Raw genomic sequence first — 23494 nt, 5'->3', positions numbered from 1 at the left:
TTTAATTTAGGGTTCCCTTTACAAAACTGCGATAGAATGCCCAATGCTCATAGGAATTCTTCAAGCGTTAGAATGTTTACCTCACGTACCCAAGGTAGAAACCTCTACCACAGCTTTGTAAAAGCCAGTATTAAGTTATTTTTGAAAATATATAACAAGATTTCATAACAAAAAAGCTAAACAAAACAGATTAGAGTTTTAAAAAGCAAGACTGTAATGTTCAGGAAAAAAAAAATTTCAAAGTCTAATTATTTTTACTATTATTTGCCAGCAACTCATTCAGTCAAATACAAATCCTCAAATGTTCCAGAGAATATAGAACAGTGTGACTGCTTTCTGCATTATGTCCTTATTTGGTGAGCAGCATTTCTTTTACATAAGTTTGTGAACCACTTTTAATAGGCTTTTAGACAATTCTGCAGCTAGATGATATAGAATGATATAGAATGGCATTTTTTTTTAAAAAAAGAGGTAAAAAACAAAATAAATGTCCAGTGTGAGACAGGTGGCCCTGCAGACGTATGTCAAAATGCAGGATGTGCACATCTAGGAAAGGTTCAAAATCACCTAGTAGCCATCACTGGAAATGAATTTCCAAAAGAAAAAATTGGTGTGAAACAGAAGGCCATCCAGGCCATCAAAAATGCACATTGATATGCACAAGGCCACTATCCGCTGACCTACAGGATATCATCCCCAAATGCTGTTTAACCACATATGTTGCAGAACATTTGCAGTTAAACATTCCATATAGTATAATCTTGTTATAACGGACTTGCTTATAATGTGACCTCGCCTATAGCGGACAAGGTCCGCTGGTCCTGGCTGAGCGCCATTATAAACCTACAGAAAATCATTGGATATAGCGGACTCGCATATAACGGACTTTCGGATATAACTGACAACTATTTTGGTCCCGAGAGCCACTTTTAGCTGTAATTTTCTTTGGCTATAACGGACATGCAGGGTCTGCCTACAAGGCGTATGGCATGCCGGTGATATAGTATCAAAATGCAGCCCAGAAGAAAATGACAGAGCATTTTTCTTTCCAGTACAGTATGACATAATGCTTAAGAACATTTTTTTAGTGTTCTGGTTTTGCAATCATTTCATGTCTTACCAATGTTTGTTTGTTTTTTTAATCTTTATTGATTTTTAATCTAAAAACAGTGCCAAACAAATAAAAGAACAGTAGATATTACATACATTGTACTATTATCTGTACAGGTAACATATATATCATTCCAGATTTTCTGATTTCCTACTTTCATTAATAAAATAAAATAATATAACATAATATATAATATAAATGAAGAATAAAGTTACCTAAATGTCACCATCATAATTTATTTCCCTCCTTCCAACCCCCCTCCCCCATGGATGTGTAAAAGTATATGAACAGAAAGAAAGATAAAATAAATATACGTTATTATGATTCCACAAATTTAGTCAATGGGCTCCAAACTTTATTAAATACACCACTAAATCCCCTGCATTCTGCATTAATTCTTTCATATCTGTATGTAGTGCATACATTCACCCACCAAAAAGTGTAACTTATTCTGTCATGGTTTCTCCAGTTACTCGTGATCAATTGAATGGCCTGTCATTATCATAAAAAGACGGCTTTTATATTTATCTAAAGTGGGTTTCACATGTAGTAATGTACCACATATAATGGCCTCATATGATAGTGGAACATTTGACTCTAGAACCAGATTTATTTGTCCCCAAATGGACTTCCAAAATATAAATATAAAAGGACAAAAATATAACAGATGGTCCAAAGTCCCTATATCAATATGACAATGGCAACATTTATTAGGCTTAGAACTATCTATTGTATTTAACCGAACTGGGGTCCAGGAAATCTTATGCAACAAAAATAACCATGTTTGTCTCATAGATGTTGACGCTGTACATTTCAGTCTCCAAGTCCAAATTCATGGCCAACGAGATACAGAAGTATACTGTTTTATCTTGATGCTCCAGATGTCTCTAAGACTATTTTTTGGTTTTTTATTCAAAAATCCAGAAATCAATTTGTAGTACACTGGGCTGCCTGATGTCCTACTAGATCAGTTTGGTAGCAAAGGATTTGCAGGCTAAAATAAGTTTTTAAATGTTTCCATTCATGGAACCCAGTCTGAATAGCCTGCTTCAACTGCAACCACCTATATTGTTGAGATTTTAAAATTCCAAATCATTGTTGCAGTTGTGAAAAATCCAGCAGATTCCCATTAGATATAACATCATCTAATGTCCGGATACCTGCCTGCATCCAATTCTTCCAAGAGATCCCAGCACCGCCTATTTTAATCTTAGAGTTTAACCATAAGGATGGCAAAGTAGATTTTATTATGGGAACATATGTTAATTTATCAATAAATTTAATGCCATACCAATGTTTTGCTGAGTTTTGTTCTTGATGTTGCTGATATGATTGTGCAGTGACTGTTCATTGATTGAACGTTGTTTCAAGTTGACCTAAATAAAATTTATAAAAAAATGCAACTCTGGATATAACGGACTGTTTTTCCAGGTCCCTTGAAGTCCATTATAACGAGATTATACTATATAATACAGGCTGTGCCATGGCTATGAAATGTGATGAATATGCAATAACTGTGAATGAGAGTCAACATTCACATTAAGCAATATAGAAACATGATGGCAGATAAAGGCCAAATGGCCATCCATTATCTCCTCCTCTCCCTAAGAGATCCCATGTGCATGTCCCATGCATTATTCAATTCAGACACAGTCTTTGTCGCCACCACTTCTACTGAGAGTCTATTCCATGCATCTACAACCTTTTCTGTAAAAAAGTAATCCTTAGATTACTCCTGAGTCTGTCACCTCTTAACTTCATCCTATGCCCTCTCATTCCAGAGCTTCCTTTCAAATGAAATAGATTTGCCTCATAAACAAGTGTTTAAATTACTCTATTATATCTCCCCTCTCTCACCTTTCCTCCAAAGTATACATATTGAGATATTTGAGTCTATCTCCATACACCATATACCAAAGACCATTGACCATTTTAATAGCCTTCCTCTGGTGTGCTCTCCAGAATTGTACACAATATTCAAAATGAGGTCTCACAGAGTCTTATATAGGGGCTGGCCATACCTCTCCCTATGCACCCTAGCATCCTTCTAGCTACGTGTACATGAATATCTGCCAGATGATCAGCATGGACCGCAAAGTACAGTTTATATTCTATATTCCTCATAGCCCCCATACCAGTGTTCTTCAACCACCAGTCCACGGACCAGTGTCAATACGCAAAATTTCCTGCCGGTCCATAGGCCTGGCAGGTGCATCGGGACCGAGACACTGTTCAACCGCCAGTCTGTGATGCGATCGATGTGGCATTATCTTTGGGCCAGCTTCCTCACTGCCACAGTGCACAAAGTCATGGGAAGCGACTCCTATGCACTGCCTGCGCCTGAACCAGAAGCCTTCTCTCAGACATCACAACGTCAGAGGGAAGGCTTCCAGATGAGGCGCGGGATGTGGGTGGAGCTGCTGCTTGCGGCTTTATGCACTGCATCAGTGAGGAAGAGGGAGCCGGCCTGAAGATAACACTGGGGGCAGCATAAAACGTCCAGGCGGGAGCAGACCAGAAGGTAAGGCACAGTATGGAGGGAGGAAGACAACAAAGGTAGGGGGAATGATTTTATATTTGAATTTAGTGATTGGATTGTGTCAATTTTGAGAATTTACATCTGCTGTCTGTATTTTGCACTGTTCAAGAAGAAATTAATTTGTTTCTTTTTCTCTGGGGTTGTACTGCATGCAGAGTCTTGCATCTTAGAGTTTGTTTCTGTTTATTAGTAATTTTAGTGTGGCACAGTAGTTAAAGCTACAGCCTCAGCACCCTGAGGTTGTGGGTTCAAACCCATGCTGCTCTTTGTGACACTGGGCAAATCACATAATCCCCCCCATTGCCCCAGGTACATTAGATAGATTGTGAGCCCTCCGGGACAGACAGGGAAAAATGCTTGAGTACCTGAATAAATGCATGTAAACTGTTCTGAGCTCCCCTGGGAGAACAGTATAGAAAATTGAATAAATAAGGGGGTTATCTGTGTTCTGGTAGGAATGAATGTTGAGAAGCATACAGTGTGCTTTGTGTAGTTTAATTTTGTGGTTAACCATTATGTGTTGTTAATAAGATTATATTGTGTGTACATATGAAAAATGAATGGAAAAATTCTATTACAATTAGTACTATTATGGGGGTGGGGTCTGGGGCGGAGATGGGTGGGGTCTGGCCCACGACTTAGCCCAGTGTTCTTCAACCGCCGGTCCGCAGATCAGCGCCGGTCCACAAAATAGTTCTTTTATTTCCGCCAGTCCATAGGTGTAAAAAGGTTGAAGAACACTGTCCTATACGATTATAACTTTAGACATTCTCCATGGTTACTAGGAAGGAGAAAAACTTCTCCACGTAAGAAAATGATCTCCTGGTGGTCCTATTATATTCCACCACCAGCAGCTCTTTAGGTGCCACAGAAGGCTGCCACCAGCCTGAAGAGAACTTTCCAACACTCTGATAACATGCAAATTACACCTAGCCCTGTTTCATGCCCTCAGGCCTGCTGGTCTGTGAACTCAAAGATGATCATGGTGGCTGTAGCATCACGCACACACACACACTGAAATCAAAAGTGGTGAAGGGTCCCATAGGCCATATGCCTATTGGGCACAAAATACAAGTACAAGTAACATTTCTCAGAAAGAATTGACAGAGGCGCACACTCTGTTGAGAAGCCACCCGTGGACCCTAGAATATTCATATGGGAAGTGTGTGCTGCAACCCTTCCAAGTGACATACCTGTCAAACAATCGTTGACACATATGATGATCTTATAGGGGAGATTATTTTCTTATAGGGGAGATTATTGCAGAATCGACAGTCCTAGGCTTCAAGGGCAAACTAGATGCATATCTCCTTGAGAGAGGCATATAGAGATATGGTTGGCTATAGGGTAAGCCAGGTGTATACCTGGCAGGGCCTCCGCGTGTGCGGATCACCGGACTAGATGGACCGAAGGTCTGATCCGGAGATGGCGCTTCTTATGTTCTTATGTTCTTATGTTCTAACTGAACCATTCGACAGAGAATTGTAGGTCTGATTTAAAAAATGACTATAATGGAGACAGGCAAAAACAAAGGGGAAGGGCCTATGCTGTTGGGGACAACTTCAGTTCCGCTACCACATCAAGTATGATGTTGAATGAGGAACATATAGTCAGATGCGATACTGTAAACATCACTGACACCCTTCTAACTGTTGTGTTTGTGTCTGACATATTCAAAAAATCAATGGAAAAACTGGAGTATAAATACCCTATCAAATATCAACAAACCTTCAGTGTTATATACCGAATTTATGAGAACATAAGAATTGCCGCTGCTGGGTCAGACCAGTGGTCCATCATGCACAGCAGTCCGCTCACGCGGCGGCCGTTTGGTCAAAGACCAGCACCCTAACCAAGGCTAGCCCTAACAGCGCACGTTCTTGTTCAGCAGAAACTTGTCTAACTTTGTCTTGAATCCCTGGAGGGTGTTTTCCCCTATAACAGCCTCCGGAAGAGCGTTCCAGCTTTCTACCACTCTCTTATTTGTCAGCTATATAGCGTTTCTAAAAGGAGGAAAGAGGTCTCAGGAGCTGCGTGGAGTAATCACTACACCAGAGCTTTGAAGGGAAGAGCTCTACAACTTTACTGGCTCCCCTCCAACACTCTGTCGTAGGCCATAAAAAATATCCTTAGAAAAACTGATTTTAAGTGTAGTATCTAAATGTGGATGCACACATCTTTTTATCACACTGAACATCATCTGCATAGATTCTTTCCCTTTTGAGGTCCTGAAGGTCACATTGGTACATTCGATGACCCCTTTGACAGCTGAAAATTGGTCAATATTGCTGAAGGGTTATCTGGTAAGGTTTGTCTCTTTGTGGATGATACCAAAACTTGCAATAGGGTAGACATCCCTAATAGTGTGAATAAAATGAAGAAGGACCTAGTGAAGCTTGAAGAATGGTCCAGAATTTGGCATTTAAGATTTAATGCTCAGAAATGTAGTGTCATGCATTGGGCTGCACAAACCCAATGGAACAGCAGCTTAGGGCAGGGGTGTCAAATTCCCTCCTTGATGGCTGCAATCCAGTCGGGTTTTCAGGATTTCCCCAATGAATATGGATAATATCTATTTGCATGCACTGCTTTCATTGTATGCTAATAGATCTCATGCATAGTCATTGGGGAAATCCTGAAAACCCGACTGGATTGCAGCCCTCGAGGAGGGACTTTGACACCCCTGGTTTAGGGGGTGAAGAACAAAGGATCTCTAAGGGAGAGGAAGGGATGGAAGAGGACATAAGAACATAAGAATTGCCGCTGCTGGGTCAGACCAGTGGTCCATCGTGCCCATCAGTCTGCTCACGCAGCAGCCCTCTGGTCAAAGACCAGTGCCCTAACTGAGACTAGCCTTACCTGCAGACGTTCTGCTTCAGCAGGAACTTGTCTAACTTTGTCTTGAATCCCTGGAGTGTGTTTATCCCTATGACAGACTCCGGAAGAGTGTTCCAGTTTTCTACCACTCTCTGGATGAAGAACTTCCTTACATTCGTATAGAATCTATCCCCTTTCAATTTTAGAGAGTGCCCTCTCGTTCTCCCTACCATAAGAACATGAATAAGCAGACAAGATAGGCTATGTGGTCATTATCTGTCTTCACTTTTCTATGTTTCTAAATGTTAAAACGTTATGTCACTGCTGCATCTACTGCAATGTGCTAGGCAAGTCTACATACTATGAGTGAGTAAGGCAAAGAGAAACTTGGTGAGGCATTATACAGTAAATCACTGGCTGAGTACAGCAGTGGCAGCCCTTTCAGACTAGAAATTTCCTGTGGCAAAAAAGTCAAAGGATAAGGTTGTCTTCAGGTGAACAGACACTGGTCGGTCCCTGTGTGTTTGGGAATGTAGGAGGAATTCTAGGTCCTGGCAGAAGTGATGTCTGGCAGCCTTATCAAAGCCGAACCTATTCATCAGTAAGGTCTAAGAACTGGGTCTTAGGCTCAGTGGCATAGCGAAGGTGGCGCCCCTCCCCGCTCTTGTCTCTACCCCCCTCCACTCCTTCCCCAATCCCCACTACCACATGTGTGTCCCCCTTCCCTTATACCCCTAGTTGTTTACCGCCATGAGTAAGAACTTCTGCGTGCTCCTTGTGATCCCGGCGACTCTCCCTCTGATGTCATTTCCTATGCATGACACCCAGAAGTGACATCAGCAGGTGAGCTGATGTAGTCACGAGGAGCACGTTGAAGTTGTTGCTCGCAGCAGGTAAACAACTAGAGGTATGCGGTAAGGGAAGGGGAGGAGTGGGAAGAGGCGGAGGGGGTGGAGAAGATGAAGGGTTCTGGTACCCCCACCAACATGGCACCCATGGCAGACTGCTCCTCTTGCCCATCCCTCTTACTACACCACTGCTTAGAGTGTATATCCTTTGGACAGCCACATAGCTGGTGGGAGAAAGGATCGATTGGTGACCTGCCTCCCAGGAGCGAGAACAAAGGACATTGTGGACAAAATTGGAAAGATCCTAGAAGGAGCAAAGACGGAAGAGACTGCAGTAATGATCCACATTGGGACAAATGATGTCAGCAGGAGGGACTACAGCAGAAGTGCACTGATAGAACAGTTCAAGATTCTGTGAAGGAAGTTGAAAATGAGGACTCAGAGGATAGCGTTTTCAGAGATCCTACCAGGGCAGATGTGAAGAGGCAGACAGAACTATAATCAATAAATGCATGGATGAGGAGATGGTGTGAGGAGGAGGGGTTCCACTTTGTGAGGAACTGGACAACATTTTGGGACAAGAGCAAGCTCTTCAGGAGAGATGGACTGCACCTGAGCACGGCGGCACCTGAGCACTGCGGGAACTAGACTTCTGGCAAACAACATCAGGAGAGGAATAGAACAGGCTTTAAACTAAGAAGAAGGGGAAAGCCGACAGTCGACCAAGTATCGACGATTCAGGAAAAGGTATCCCGTGAAGATACTATGTGGGAAAAATGCTGGGAAGAAACAACGGGCAAAACACATGAGCAGATTGAGCCAAAAGAGGAGGATAAAAGGATTGTAGCACAGGAGAAAAAAATAAAGATCGAAGCACAGGGAAAGGAAACGAAGACAAAAAATTACCAGGACTTAAATTGCATATATACTAATGCAAGGAGCCTAAGGAACAAAATGGGGGAACTAGAAGTCATGGCCAAAACTGAGAACCTAGACATCAATGGGGTCTCTGAAACAGGATGAAATGAAGAAAAAAAAATGGGACATAGCACTGCCGGAGTACAAACTCAATCGCGAGGACAGGGCAGAGCAGAAAGGAGGAGGAATAGCTCCATACATAAAAGAAATCATACACTCAACCAGAGTGGGCACAGCAGCAACGACCAACAAATTGGAATCGCTATGGGTTAAAATACCGGGAAGGAAAGGGCTCGAGATAAAGATGGGCCTGTACAATCGTCCACTTGGGCAAAACAAAACTACCGATGAAGAAATGGAAGCCGAGATGAAACGGGAATGCAAAAATGGTAACACGATCATTATGGGAGACTTCAACTATCCCGGGATAGACTGGAATCTTTGAAACTCAAAATGCGCTAGGGAGACCAGATTCCTAGAGGCTATACAGGACTCATTCATGGATCAGCTTGTCAGAGAACCGACGAGAGGAAATGCCACTCTGGATCTAATCCTTAATGGGCTAAGAGGACCTGCAAAGGAAGTGGAAATAGTGGGACCATTGGGAAACAGCGATCATAACATGATCAAGTTCAAAGTTGAAGTAGGAAAACCGAAGGGAAAGAGAACCACAGCGACAACTTTTAACTTCAAGAAAGGAAACTATGAAGTAATGAGGGTAATGGTAAGGAAGAAACTTAGGAACAGCACAAAGAAATGGCAGACTGTAGAGCAAGCCTGGTCTCTATTCAAGGACACGGTTAGCGAGGCGCAAAATCGGAATATCCCCAGATTCAGAAAAGGGTGCAAAAAAGGCGTACAAAAAGACCCGGCGTGGATAACTGAAGAAGTGAAGAAAGCAATAGGTGGTAAGAAAAATTCATTCAAGAAATGGAAAAAGGGCAAAACCGAGGAGAACAGGAAAGAACACAGGAAGTATCAAAAAGCCAAAAGAGAATATGAAGAAAGGCTAGCCAAGGAATCATGAAATTTCAAACCGTTCTTCAGATATGTTAAAGGGAAGCAGCCGGCTAGGGAGGAGGTGGGACCGCTGGATGACGGAGATAGGAAGGGAGTGGTGAAGGAGAAAAAAGAAGTGGCGGAAAGATTAAACATGTTCTTTTTGTCGGTATTTACAAAAGTAGACACATCCAACATACCGGAACCTGAGCAAATCTTCAAAGGAGACCAAGCAGAAAAATTAACATCCATGGAAATAAGCCTTGAGGACGTACACAGGCAGATAGAAAAATTAAAAACTGACAATCACCAGGCCCGGACGGAATCCACCCTAGAGTATTGAAGGAACTAAAGGAGGAAAGAGCGGAACTACTACAGCAGATTTGTAAACTATCCCTGAAAACAGGTGTGATCCCGGAGGATTGGAGCCAATGTTATGCCCATCTTTAAAAAGGGATCGAGTAGTGACCCAAGGAACTACAGACTGGTAAGTCTGACCTCGGTTCCGGGGAAAATGGCAGAAGCGCTGATAAAGGATAGCATCGAGGAGCATCTAGAGAGGCATAAACTTATGATAACAAGCCAACATGGCTTCTGCAAGGGAAGATTGTGCCTGACGAACTTATTGCACTTCTTCGAAGAAACTAACAAACAGATGGACAAAGGGGACCCCATAGACATTGTATACTTACACTTCCAAAAAAGCCTTTGACAAGGTACCCCATGAACGCCTACTTCGGAAACTAAAGAACCATGGGGTGGAAGGAGATGTAAACAGATGGATCAGGAATTGGTTGGCGGGCAGGAAGCAGAGGGTAGGAGTGAAGGGCACTACTCAGACTGGAGGAAGGTCACGAGTGGTGTTCCATTGGGGTCTGTGCTTGGACTGCTGCTATTCAATACATTTATAAATTATTTAGAAACAGGGACGAAGAGCGAAGTAATAAAATTTGCAGATGACACCAAGCTATTTAATGGGGCTAGGACTAAAGAGGATTGCGAAGATTTACAAAGGGACCTGAACAAACTAGGGGAGTGGGCAACGAGATGGCAGATGAAGTTCAATGTAAAGAAATTAAAGTCCTACACGTAGGAAACAGAAACCCGAGGTACAGCTACACGATGGGAGGGCTGTTATTGAGTGAGACTACCCAAGAAAGGGACTTGGGGGTAATAGTTGACATGACAATGAAGCCGTCGGCACAATGCGCAGCGGCCGCTAACAAAGTGAATAGAATGCTAGGAATAATCAAGAAGGGTATTACAAGCAGAACGAAAGAAGTTATCCTGCCGTTGTATCGGGCGATGGTGCCCCCGCATCTGTAGTACTGTGTCCAATATTGGTCGCCGTACCTAAAGAAGGATATGGCGATACTCGAGAGGGTTCAGAAGAGAGCGATGCGTTTGATAAAAGGTATGGAAAACCTTTCATACGCTGAAAGATTAGAGAGACTGAGGCTTTTTTTGCTGGAGAAGCGGAGACTTAGAGGGGATATGATAGAGACTTACAAGATCATGAAGGGCATAGAGAAAGTGGGGAGGGACATATTCTTCAAACTTTCAACAACTATAAGAACAAGAGGGCATTTGGAAAAATTAAAGGGGACAGATTCAGAACCAATGCTAGGAAGTTCTTCACCCAACGGGTAGTGGACACCTGGAATGAGCTTCCAGAGGGCTTGATAGGACAGAGTACGGTATTGGAGTTCAAGAAGTAATTGGATAATTTTCTGAAGGAAAAGGGATAGAAGGGTATAGATAGAGGTCTACTATACAGGTCCTGGACCTGATGGGCCGCCACGTGAGCGGACTGCTGGGCATGATGGACCTCTGGTCTGACCCAGCAGAGGCACGGCTTATGTTCTTATGATAGTTGTGCCTTCTGCTAGCCCTCCTCTTCTCCATATGGAATTCCTGCAGCAGGGCCTGCAATACCCACTGTCACTTTGTCCATGACAATTTTATGGTGACGGGACTAAAGCGTGCCAGACAAGCGTGCGCGGACAAATGAGAAGAGACAAATGTGCACAGGATGTCAGTGCATCAGATTAAAAGTTAAATTTATAGCGCTCCGACGGGGTTTTACTTAGAAGTGCTGGCGCTGCCATTGGGATGAGGGGATACTCCCCCCCCCCACACACACACACACACTTACAGAGGAAACTGTAATTTTTCCCTAAAACAGGGAAAAATTACACTTTCTTCTGTAATGGGGGGGGGGGGGGCGTTACCCCCCAAACTCTTTAACGGAAGCATCAACACTTCCAAATAAACTGGGGGGTTCCCCCAAGCCCCCCTCGGAGCGCTTTAAATTTAACTTTTAATCTGGCGCACTGACATCCTGCGTGCATTTGTCTCAGTTCATTTGTCCGCGTGCTTTCATCTATCAACTCAATTTTATCCAGGCACCACTATATCATGTGTTCAATTATCAACACCAGTCTCTTCCTAGCCACCAATATGCCCCCATACCACCACCCAGAATCACAGACATATCACACCAGCACTCAAGGACACTAACACACACCACAAGAACTCAGAAAAACATATATAAACCACCTGCACTCTGGGAAGTTAACACATACCATTCAAGGAAATGTAGACACTGCCAACAGTCACACAGCCAGATGGATATACACCCACAGGTCACAGGGAGACTTAGAGACAGGAAACAAGTGGGTTTAGGGAGCCAATAGAATGGGAGAGCACAGATTGCCCAACAATTGGAGTTTAGAGCTGGGGAAGGAAAGTTTTGAGGACAGCAGGGGATAGGTATGGGCTAAGGGTGTATCTGGGTGTGGAATATGGGTTCTTGAGTGTATAACTATTACACGATGCAGGGCAGTTAAGTGACAGTCAAAGACAGACAACAATGGATATCAGACCACATACTTGATCTCTACTCTCTAATCAGCCATGGCAGCAATATGTCCCCAAAAGAGAGGTCGCATCATCTTTTGGACTTTTTTTTAAATTCTTTATTCATTTTTAATCTTACATCACGTGTACAAATAATAAAACATTTGAAATTAAATACATCACTTGAATTTCTTTCTAATATATCATCAAATATATAAATTTATTCCCTTACCACCCCCCTTTCCTTTAACATTTAATCAAAAATATACAATATAAATATTCTTTTTCTTTTGATTAAACCCACATTAAACTATAAACCACCCTCCTCCCCCCATTTGCAAATATACTTTCACTGGAAAATGGTGTCTATTCATTACAATAAGTTGTCAATGGCCCCCAGATCTTTTTAAATTTATTATAATACCCTTTTTGAGTAGCAATTATGCTTTCCATTTTATAAATGTGACACAACGAATTCCACCAGAAGGTATAATTTAATCTACTGCAGTTTTCCCAATTACTCCCACAACCGCCAAAATCAATCCACCTCTCTCGAATCTCAATTCTAAAGGATCTATATTTCTTTTATGAATAAATAAATAGATGTAAATAAAGCAAAATAACTTAGCTTTATATCGTTTAGTTCATTCATTCATCTAACTTCATAAACCTTCAGTTTAGTTTGTTCGGTTTGGGAGGGTTAGACCCGACATGTTTCGCCCACTGCTGTTTCAAGGGTCCTCCCACAACCGCCAAAATCAATCCACCTCTCTCGAATCTATTTATTTATTCATAAAAGAAATATATATATGAGGTTGATGAAATAAGTAAGCATTAAGCACTTTGATTTATAAATATTAGGAAATGTGCAATAATACAATGCACAATGCACTTTTAAAATAGTTGGAAAAAAAAAAGGAAAAAAAGTAGAAAGTAAAATGAGCCAATGAGGAAATAACCACGTAAAGCTTGCCACGTTGAAAGTATTTTGAGGCGGTGAGTGGTGGGGCTGAGGCTCAAGAATTAGTTCAAAATTGAAAATTTAAAAATTGTTGAAGTGCTCAGAGTACTAAAGTACACTATAGATTATATTCTCTGTGCAAAGATTATTGCTATACATTGATCATAAATTCTTGGAGAAAATACTATTAATTTAGACATAAATACTACGAAGAAGGCACTTTAAATATACAATTAATACAGATGGGGGGGAGGGAAAAGTATTCTGATTGCTAAAATTTCTTAGCACTTATTTTCTTTAAAAAATATTAATGCAAGTGGCAGAATATTGTGTCTTAAATATAAGTAAATCTCTTATACTGGTCTCTGTGAATGGTGTAAATGCTTGATTCCGGCGCCATTTTCAAGCAGTATAACAGACATTCATTGGATGACAGTATGAATGATATAAGGTTAAAAAAAAAAAAAAGATTCCTTAAGTAGTTGTTATGAATAGCTTTTTTTTTTTTTTTTCCTTCTGATCCCCTGATGAAGCATGGTGTGAAACGGATCCCATCGGGATCAGGATCCTTCAGTTAAGTCAAGCTATGCTGTTCTACAATTTAAACTTTTTTGAATAATATTTATTTATTTCAGTTTTATATCCCGTCCTACCCAGGAGCTCAGAATGGGTCATAGTAGTACATTCACAGTTTTTTGGGTTTTTTTTTTTTTTTTTTTTGGGGGGGGGGGGGTAGCGGTACATTCTATATTGTAGGATAGAAACAATATAATCATAACGTTTTTTTCTTTGACCGATGATTGGCGTTACCTTTTACAGAGGGAATCTGAGGCCTTTTATTCTTCCTTTTAATAAATGTCATAAGAGGAAATTGTTACAGTCAGCAATCATAAAACAGAAATTATTGAACCTTCATAAGTGAATGTTTATTAACTTTTTTTGCAATGTAGGTTTCAGTGATCATTTTTTTCCACCATTTGTTATTTGCTTTTGATGAGTGTGGGTGGTGGAATTTTGTCCTTTTTTTTTTTTTCTTCATCTGTGCCTAGATATTAGCCAGAATGCATGTACAAGCATTCTATAATTTACTGTATGTGCATCTTTGTATGCTCTGCACATGCTTTGCCAAAATTCTGCTCAAGCAGCCACTGGCAATGTACATGCCATCATAATAGATCGTATATTTTTCTGCTATTTGGTATTCTGTATAGGTCGCCCAATATTAGGTCCTCAATTTTGGTCATGGGTCACAGATCCACATGCAAAGTAATTGACTTAATTGGCATCAACAAGCACTTAATTGGCAGTAATTAGGAGTTACATGCAAATCTGCTCTACATTCTAAATCTCATTGTGTGCAATTCCAAAGGGGCGTGGCTCTGGGAGGCGCATGGACAGATCAAGAGGGTTCCTAAAATTTAGGTACAGTGTTATAGAATACCTGCATTTCTGTGCCTGTCATTAGTTGGGTGTGAGCATTGACACCATTCTGTGGCAGGCTCATTTTTGTAATAAACAGATAGAAGCTGCATTTAAAAAATACAGGCTCATAAGAATTCTATGAGTGTTGGAGCTTTTGCTGCAGCAGCCAGCGCTAAAAAGCCCTAACGCATCCAGGGCAGGATTAATTTGTCGAGGGCCCCTAGGCACAAAAGTACACTGGGCCCCCTGCCCCGCCCCACCCCACCATGCGCCCAGGCGGAAACAGGAAACTGCGTCAGAGGGAAGCTTTGGGCAAGCAGCATCGCTTGCACAATTACAGTTCCCATTGCCTTTCTTACCCGCGTTGCTTGCTTGTCTTATTTTCCATTGATGGGGAGGGGGGGGGGGCGCGTTGCTGATCGGGGGGGCCCGCATTGCCAATCGATGCTGGAGGGGCCCATTGCTGTTTGGAAAAAACAATGTTGATGCCCTCCTTCATTGGCCCCCTGACCATTTCGGGCTCTAGGCACGTGCCTACTGGGCCTATTAATTAATCCTGCCCTGAACGCGGCTTGACAAAAGGGGAGCCACAATTGCTATATGCAGAATGAAAAGATCAGCTCTTCTAACTAGCATGTAATAGATATAATCAACATTAGATTTCCATACAAGGCTTCTCCGTTTCCAGCAGATGCAGGACTGCTGGGTTTGTTGTTTTGTGTCTGGGGCTTCCAGAGTCTATCTGAAGTGAAAATGTATAATTCTAGGCCATTCTTCCAATACATCACAGTCATTTTCTTCATTTTAGAGGTTTTTCTCTCAGGGTTTTTTTTTCTTTACAAAATAAAACATCATTACTGCAGTGTATTTTAGTGCCTACAATCTGCCCATGCTATTCTTTAATATTTCATCATTAAATAGCAAAATAACCTGATATGATCCTAATTTAGTGCCAATTACACTGCATTGATCAAAGTGACCTTTTCATACTGAAGTACAAAAATCAATCCTGCTGTACAACAAATGTCAGGGGAATGAGAGCAACATATAATCTGTGACAATCAAAACATTACTTACAAATGAAATCACCAATGACCTGCATGCCAAGGCAATTTCTGCATGACGTGCACTGTTTTTGTTTGCAGCTTTTTTTTGGCTCTTTTTTTTTTTGTTCCCAACTGTCTGCTGCCAGGCAAAGTTGTGTTATTTCACAGCCTTGGTGACAGCTGAAGAATATGGTCAAAGCTCTTCAATTCATATGAAGAATAGCCACTGGAAGCGATCATCGTGGTTGCTAAGTCAGCGACCCAATTCAAGGGAAAGCTCTTTATGCACCAATTGACAGCTTATCATCTCCAAAGTAAGGTGGTTTTGCAAATGATCTTTTGGCTTTGTTTGTTTTCATCTTGAAATGAAAAAGGAAATACATGGATGAAAAGTATTCTTTTTCCTTTCATTTCTGACATGAATAATTTACTAATATCAAGTTTTATGCAAATAATGAGTTACATAGTAACATAGTAGATGACAGCAGATAAAGACCCGAATAGTCCATCCAGTCTGCCCAATATGATTCAATTTAAATTTTTTAAATTTTTTTCTTCTTAGCTATTTCTGGGCAAGAATCCAAAGCTCTACCTGGTACTGTTCTTAGGTTCCAATTGCCGAAATCTCTGTCAAAACCTACTCCAGCCCATCCCTCCCAGCCATTGAAGCCCTCCCCAGCCCATCCTCAACCAAAAAGCCATATACAGACCATGCAAGTCTGCCCAGAACTGGCCTTACTTCAATATTTACTATTATTTTCTGATTCTTCTAGATGCTTTGTGTTCATCCCACGCTTCTTTGAACTCCGTCACCATTTTCCTCTTCACCACCTCTCTAGGGAGTGCATTCCAGGCATCCATCACCCTCTCCATAAAGTAGAATTTCCTAACATTGTTCATGAATCTACCACCCCTCAACCTCAAATGGTTTTACCATTTTCATTTCTCTGGAAAATATTTTGTTCTACATTAATACCCTTCAAGTATTTGAACATCTGAATCATATAATAATAATAATAATAATAACAGTTTATATACTGCAGGACCGTGAAGTTCTATGCAGTTTACAATGATTAAAGAGTTACAGATTGAGTAATACTAACAGAGTTAAGATTTAGCAGTCAGTTATTGTGGGGAAAAATTGTTCAGTGTAGCTGCATAGGAATTTTAGGAACAAATATGTTTTTAGGTGTCTCCTAAATTCCCCATAAGTATTCGCAAGCATGAGTAATTGTTTCAGGTCTTTACCCCATAATGCTGCCTGATAAGAGAGGAGATGATGGTGTCTTTTAAATTTACATCCTTTAGCCGTTGGAGAAACAAAATTCATGTTTGAGCCTCTCTTAAGTTGATTGGTTGAGAAAGAGAAAAGGTCACTTATATATCTGGGGGCTAGGCCAAAAAGTACCTTGAAGCAGAAACATCCAAATTAAAACTTCACATGTGCCTCCATAGGCAGCCAATGCAGGAATCGGTAGGAAGGAGTTATATGGTCAAACTTCTTCAGACCCAAAATCAACCTGATCGCCGCATTTTGCACTAGTTGTAATCATTGCAAGTTCTTCTGGGAAATTGCCAGATAGGCTATATTACAATAGTCAAGTTTGCTCAGTATAAGGGATTTAAAATAGGGAGGAGAAGAAGAAACATGGTTCACGGACTCTCATGGGTGGGATATGACTATACCAGGATACAACCTGCTTCGCCAAGACAGAGAGGGTAAGTTAGGAGGAGGGGTAGCACTTTACATCAAAGAGCACATCAAGACAACCAGGATCACGGATGTTAAGTATACTGGGGAATCCATCTGGGTAAACCTGGCCAGAGGCGGAGAAAAATGCCTGTACCTCGGTGTGGTATACAGACCTCCTAGACCAGGGGTGTCAAAGTCCCTCCTCAAGGGCCGCAATCCAGTCGGGTTTTCAGGATTTCCCCAATGAATATGCATGAGATCTACTGGCAGCGGTGCATGCAAATAGATCTCATGCATATTCACTGGGGAAATCCTGAAAACCCGACTGGATTGCGGCCCTCGAGGAGGGACTTTGACACCCCTGTCCTAGACAATCGGAGGACAAAGACGCAGAATTAATTGAAGACATTGAGAATATCACCTTGCGGGGGGATGTTGTTCTATTAGGTGACTTCAATATGCCTGATGTAGACTGGAACACACTCTTAGCGACAAATTGTGACAGCAGGAGGATATTAGCGTCCATGAAGGGAGTACAGCTCAAACAAATGGTGCTAGAGCCTACTAGGGCCCAGGCCATCCTGGACCTGGTACTTACGAACGGGGAAAGTGTCTCGGAGGTCTCGGTGGGAGAAACGCTAGCCACCAGTGACCATAACATGGTATGGTTTAACCTTAGGAAAGGCTTCCCTAGATCTCAAACAAGAACAAGGGTACTCAATTTCCGGGGCGCTGACTTCGCACGCATGGGAGATTTCGTTCATCAGACACTACAGGTTCAAGAAGTAACCGATAATGTGGAAGCTATGTGGTCAACCTTGAAATCGACCATTCAGGAGGCAACTGTCCGCTACATTAAATCGGTAAATAAACAACAAAGAAACAAGAGACCCAAATGGTTCACTGATGAGGTCTCGTACCGCGTCAAGGAGAAGAAAAGAGCATTTCTCTCATACAAACGCACCGGGGAGAAAGAAGCGAACATTGAATACAAGACAAAGTCCACAGCGGTCAAAACAGCAGTCAGGGAGGCCAAACTTCAAATGGAAGAAACTCTAGTGAAGAATATTAAGAAAGGGGACAAATCCTTCTTCAGGTACATTAGCGACAGGAAGAAGAACACAAATGGGATAGTACGCCTTAGAACGCCAGACGGGAGTTATGTGGAAACAGATTCAGAAAAAGCTAAACTGCTGAATGATTACTTCTGCTCTGTCTTTACCTGCGAGGCACCAGGGCACGGGCCACGGCTGGAAACAAAGCAAAGCATGGAAGATCCATTTCAGAATTTTGAGTTCACAACTGCTGATGTTTACAGAGAACTGGCAAGACTCAAGGTGAACAAAGCCATGGGGCCGGACAATTTGCACCCATGAGTGCTCAGAGAGCTATGCGATGTTCTAGCGAAACCGTTAGCCATGCTCTTCAATCTCTCCCTAAGTACGGGAAGAGTCCCCCTGGACTGGAAAACAGCTAACGTCATTCCTCTGCACAAAAAGGGATGCAGAGCAGAGACTGCGAATTACCGACCAGTGAGTCTCACATCAATTGTGTGTAAACTCATGGAAACTCTACTTAAAGGTAAATTAGACACGATTTTGGATGAGGGAGACCTAAAGGATCCCCGTCAACATGGATTCACTAGGGGTAGGTCATGCCAATCCAATCTTATCAGCTTCTTTGATTGGGTGACAGGAAAGCTAGACCTGGGAGAGTCTCTGGACATAGTATACTTGGATTTCAGCAAAGCGTTTGACAGTGTCCCACACCGCAGACTATTAAACAAGATGAAGTCGATGGGTCTAGGCGAGAAGCTAACTGCATGGATCAGTGATTGGCTGAGTGGAAGACTTCAGAGGGTGGTGGTCAACGGCACCCTCTCTGAGACATCGGAGGTGACTAGCGGAGTGCCGCAGGGCTCGGTCCTGGGACCATCCCTTTTCAACATATTCATAAGAGACTTGACCCGAGGGCTTCAGGGTAAAGTAACACTGTTCGCCGACGACGCCAAACTGTGTAATATTGTAAGTGAAAACAATCTTAAGGATAGTATGACGCAGGATCTGATCACGTTGGAAAACTGGTCCTCGACATGGCAGCTGGGCTTCAACGCTAAGAAATGTAAGGTCATGCATCTCGGCTGCGGAAATCCATGCAAAACTTACACCTTGAATGGAGAAACACTAGCTAGGACTTCAGAAGAACGGGACTTGGGAGTAATCGTCAGTGCAGACATAAAGGCTGCCAAACAAGTGGAGCAGGCCTCATCCAAGGCAAGGCAAATGTTGGGATGTATCAATAGAGGCTTAATCAGCCGCAAACCTGAAGTCATAATGCCGCTCTACAGAACCATGGTGAGACCTCACCTGGAATACTGTGTGCAATTTTGGAGACCACACTACCAAAAAGATGTGCTTCGAGCTGAATCGGTCCAGCGAATGGCCACTAGAATGGTCTCCGGACTCAAGAGTCTCCCATACGAGGAAAGACTGGACAAACTGCAGCTCTACACTCTTGAGGAGCATAGAGAAAGGGGAGACATGATTGAGACGTTTAAGTACATCACAGGTCGTGTCGAGGCGGAAAGCGATATATTCTTCCCCAAGGGACCCTCGGTCACAAGGGGGCACCCGCTCAAACTCAGAGGAGGGAAATTTAATGGTGACACCAGGAAGTATTTCTTCACAGAAAGGGTAGTAGATCATTGGAACAAACTTCAAGTGCAAGTGGTCAAGGCCACCAGTGTGCTCGACTTTAAAAATAAATGGGACATCCACGTGGGATCCCTACGGGGTTCGAGCTAAGGAACTGGGTCATTAGCACTCAGACTTGATGGGGTGGGTCAGAAGAGTGGGCAGACTTGATGGGCTGTAGCCCTTTTCTGTCGTCATCTTTCTATGTTTCTATGTTTCTATATAATGCTGAAAATCAGTGAAAAGAGCAGAATATGAAACTCTGAGTAACTTAGCTTTTAGAAGTTTTTAGGGCAGTCTTGTTGACAGCACTGTCCCAAAGATAATGCAGTTACCTTAGTAGTAAATCAGAACCCCTCCCTTTTACACCTAATCAGCAGACACAATGGCTGAAAACTAGTAGGTCAGAAATGCAGGTTTTCTATACCAGATCAGTGGCTACCCTAAAACGCAGGATTTATAACTGGATTTTCCCTACTTTAGTCTCCCTGTGCCACAGGCACCAGGGTGGTATGGAAGGTTGGTGCTGATAGAACTGATGTACAGAGAAAGGGGAGAGACATAAGGGGGAAGGATATTGGAGGAAGAGAAAGGGGGCAGATGCTGATTGAAGAGGGGTGGATGGTGAGAGAAAGGGCAGACATTGGATGGTAGTGGGGAGCCTATGCTGGATGGAAGTGCAGATGGGAGAGATAAGGGAGAAAATGCAGGAAGGTAATGGGAGGAGAGAAAGAGGGAAGCAGACGCTGGATGGAAGTGGACAGAAAAAGGAGAAGGTACTAGATGGAAGGGTTGGAGAAAGAGGGTACATGATGGAAGGAGGGGATAAATAAAAGGAGGGCACATGATGGGGAGAAAAGGATTGAGTTAGGGAAACACTGGAGGGGTGAGGGAAAGAGGTGGCAAGCTTTAGGTAGACAGTAAAAAAGGACATTGATGAGAGGGTAGTAAGAACGTAATGTAGACAGATGCAGAAAATAAATTGAAAAGGAAAATGAGGGGAAAAAGGGAAAGGGATTGCAGAGGAGAGGTGTGGGAGAGGGAAGGAGAGGAGAGAGATGCCAGACCAATGGGAGTGAAAGGAGATATGGAAGGGGGAGGCATACAGTTTCTGGAAGGGGCATAGAAAGAGAGATGATGCCATATAGGGGAAGAGAGACGGCAGACAGTGGATGGAAGGAAGAGAGTTACAAGAAGATGAGGAAAGCAGAAACCACAGAAGACAAAGATAGAAAAAAATTTTCTATTTATTTATTGCTTTAGGAGACATGTGTCACTGTTTTTGTGGTGCACTGTATGCAGAGTCTAGCTTCTTACTGGTTCAATTTAACCTTTGTCTATGTATTTCTATTTTATCCCCCCTTTTACAAAACTGTGGAGCGTTTTTTAGCACCAGCCGTGGTGGTAGTAGCTCTGATGCTCAGAATTCTATGAGCGTCAGAGCTGTTAACACCATGGCTAAAATCCACACTACAGTTTTGTAAAAGGAGGAGGGGTTAGTTTGTGATGACATGTTCCATACTAGGCAAAGGTGTTTTCTGTGTTCTGTGTGTTCAAAAGACATAGTTTTTTTGTTAGGATTTACTGCAGGATTGATCTGTACTAGTCTGGCTTGTTTAGTTTTACAATGGGTTTATTGCTCACTGCATATGTAAGATGCTGCCTTTTCCTAGGTACTCAGGTGTGACGTGTGGCTTGTTACTAAAAATCATGTTTTTCGTACAGATGGGGAGGGGGTGTCAAAAAATGATGGGCCCTGGGTGTCACATATGCTAGGTACGCCACTGTTTCTTCCACCTCCTGCATTGGCCAATCTGAAAACTCTGCCTCCCCTGCTTGATATGCAAGGCTCTGGCACCGCCTTGGGCTGCTGGAGTGACTCACCCTCGTCACTCGCTCCTCCCCCTACTGTCTGCTTCAGCCTGCTTTTAATCAGCCCAGGGCCAATCCCCTTCAGCCTGTAGAGGAGGATGGGCTTTGGTTCCCATGCAGGCTTTCTCTGCCTGGGTTTTCTAGGAGCAGCTAGTTTATCTTTGGCTGCCCTAGCTGATTTATGAACAGCCTGCTGTTGCTGCTAGTCTGCCTGCCCTGATCCAGATCACCACCGCTCTGGTCGTATGGGCAAGGGAGGTCGGCCTCCAGTTGGTCACCAGAATTAACCTGATCAGCTCTTCTACACCGGATCCTATTAGGGGCAAAACTAGTGCTGGTGCTAGGTTTGTCACAATATAATATACTGTATCAGTGTAAACATCAACCTTCAATGTATATTTTACATCTAGCTGAGTCACACAAAAACAGGTATGAATGAAACACCTATTTTGGGCATTCCACATATACCTACTTAATCAGCAGCATGGCCTAAACAAATAGCGCCACTGAGCATATGTATATTTTAAAAACATCTAAATTGAATGTTTCAAATTATTTGCTGTCTATACTGTTCAATAATTTGCTCTGAGATGATTGTGAACATATGGTCCTAAATATATATTTGTCAACTCTTACAGCCAACATCACAACATTGTTGAACTGAATGAAAAGGTTAAGATCACATGGGACACTGACATTTTGACTAGATGGAGGGAAAAGGACATAGTGGCGAAAGAGAAAGACACCAGAATGCCGTTAATCATAACGTTGTCAGTCCCAAGCGATTACTCTGTGATTCATGTAAAGAGAGTAAAGATCCTTTAACTACCAAGGAATGCAGTCAGAGACCAAGAAAATGTGACACAAGGATATAGAAATATTTCTCATTATGTTGGGTGCCTCATGCCTGATTAAGAAATTATCAAGAACACCTGGATAAATTGCCTATACGTGTTACATCTTATGAACTCCACGAGGAAGCTCTCTTTGGCATGATGTATGCACTACAGTGAGCATTAGTAGTTAATTTGAGAGACTGAGATCATACTCCACATACTCTGGCTCAGGAGAGAGGTTCAGTATATAGAATGACATGGTGACAAAATTCATCGCCGTTCCCGTCCCCGCGGATAACTGCGGGAAATAATCCCATGTAATTTTTCAGTGTCTATTTCAACCTCGGTCCTTCTACCTCAGCATTCTTCAACGCAAAGCTTGAGGGTTAGTGGTTGTGGCCATTCATATTCTGATTCTTCCCTCTCTCCTTAAAGATTGACATGAAGATGGTTTCCTGCGGTTGTCTGCGGGGACAGGAACGGTGATGAATTTTGTCACCATGTCATTCTCTAGTTCAGTACTGTCATAGAATCCATAAAAAAAGCTTTGCTTATAAAAACAAACAAACAAAAAAAAACCCAACTTGAGTGTAAAAATGGAACTCACTCAACACATCATATCAAAAACAAGGAGAAAAAAGGATTTCAGTCACTGGAGTCACATTATAAAGCAACAAAATCGACTATTCATGGATCTTAAAAAATCCTTGTAATTCTATAAATCTTTACAAAAACAGAAATAATCTTACAAAAACTTTTCAAATATTTTCAACACTACCCTTTGATTTCTTCAATATAACTGCATAGTGCCACTTTCTTCTGTCAGGTATTATTTGCATTTTTGCGGATGATATCAAAATCTGTAATAGACACCCCTGGT

This window comes from Geotrypetes seraphini, chromosome 2 (genome assembly GCF_902459505.1).
Source record: "Geotrypetes seraphini chromosome 2, aGeoSer1.1, whole genome shotgun sequence".
NCBI lineage: Eukaryota > Metazoa > Chordata > Amphibia > Gymnophiona > Dermophiidae > Geotrypetes > Geotrypetes seraphini.
This window is presented reverse-complemented; position numbering follows the sequence as displayed.